Below are 1,614 nucleotides of genomic sequence, written 5' to 3'. Positions count from 1 at the left end.
CTACTTGTAGAGAAACGTCAATGCCATCCTTTGTCATGTTGACAAAACGGTTTATGACTCTGTCATACAGTATTCACTTTTATTTTTTGTTGTCCATGGCCACCTGGCTACAATGCTTGCTCACTAGCCTAACTGTGATAGTTAACATTTGCCTTCTACATCTAGGTGGTGTATGTGAGATCAGAACCTGGAGGAAGATTTCCCTCACCTAGAAAGACAGTACGAGCGAGGAGGCACTGACCGCTCGATTGGCAGAGAACGGATCCTTGTGTGAAAAAGGACGCCAACTGATGCATACCTTGCCATAATACTTCAGTTGGACGAGAAAGCGCAGTCTCTGGTGGAACGAGAATCACTTCATAGACGACAACATGAGACGAGGTAATCAGAAATGGTGGCTCGCAGGATCCAAGAGGCTCACGAAACGGTCATAAGGCGCACGACTTTGGAACCTGACATCACTGCGGCTTCTCCGGGACAATCCGTGATGCAAGTTAGAAGTTCACGCCACCTCCGACTTTCAGCAGGCGAGGAGGGTTCCGTTGTCCAGTTGCAAAATTAACCAAGCGGCTAGAGAGCACAGAGAGGCGCTGAAGCGACCCAGTCAGGAAATCCAGGAGAATAGAAGGCGACTGCAGGGGAAAACAATTGATCTGGACTCAGTGGCAAAGGAATGAGAGAGGCCTTGGAAAACCAACTACAAGAGCTGGAGGAGGCGTCACTATGCGGAAATGATTCATTACCACGGTTTAGACTGTGGTTTTATTTTGTACCTCTAACAATTGTAAAGTAAACCATTACACATTTTTATGATTCATATTTGTATTCAGGGCTATGCTGTAGGTGTAGGCCACAAATATAGGCCCTGTTGAACTGTATCATTACTGGAACCATTCCTCTCATATAGGCCTATTAGGCAGGTAGAACACTATTTCCCCCCTAAATGTCTCCTTTGTTGTCATACCAACCAAAGTGGTTGGTTGACCCTATTATTGACTCTTGTGTGCTTTTTCTGTCCAGGACACTATCAGGCAGCTGGAGAATGAGCTGACCAATGCTAAACTAGACAGTGTCTGGCTACTTGAGAGAGTACCAGGACCTGCTGAATGTCAAAATGGCTTTGATGTGGAGATTCTCTCTTATAGGTAAAGAGACATCAACTCTCTTCCCATATATAAAAATCATTGACTGAGGAAAATACCATATAGTTTATGTGTGTTCCTGGATCTATTTCTGAGGATAACCAGGGTGTGGACATTTTATCTCTAGCCCAGCGCTACACATCTGATTCAACTTACTGCTGTGTTAGAGCAAAACTGTGGCAAAAGTTGTCATAGCGATGGTGAGAGATTACTACAAACACAGTCAATGGTGAACAAATGAAACAGTAGACATTTTATTGAAATAGTTTGATTTCATATTTAACATCAAATGAACATAGACCACATCACAACACAGAATGACACCTTTAATATGCATGAATGGATATTCAGACATTATCACACACACTGTTCTCACGAGCTGACATGGGTGTGTGCAGCGGTGATCAGTCTGGCATTTACGAGGCTAACACATTTGGGACATATCCATTATTATAGTCATGACGGTTAATAA

General features: G+C 43.4%; 1 protein-coding gene across 1 annotated transcript in view; it reads left to right on the top strand.

Moving 5' to 3' along the window:
* Positions 1 to 594: 594 nt before the first annotated feature.
* LOC112071390 (proteoglycan 4) overlaps positions 595 to 1,614 on the top strand; it is a 7,566-nt gene continuing 6,546 nt past the window's right edge. Inside the window, exon 1 of the mRNA XM_070439371.1 lies at positions 595 to 1,145. The gene's annotated coding sequence lies outside the window, so the exon portion shown is untranslated. The remainder of the gene's footprint in view (positions 1,146 to 1,614) is intronic.

Source organism: Salvelinus sp. IW2-2015, unplaced genomic scaffold, assembly GCF_002910315.2.
Source record: "Salvelinus sp. IW2-2015 unplaced genomic scaffold, ASM291031v2 Un_scaffold1602, whole genome shotgun sequence".
NCBI classification, from domain to species: Eukaryota; Metazoa; Chordata; class Actinopteri; order Salmoniformes; family Salmonidae; genus Salvelinus; species Salvelinus sp. IW2-2015.
This window is presented reverse-complemented; position numbering and strand designations above follow the sequence as displayed.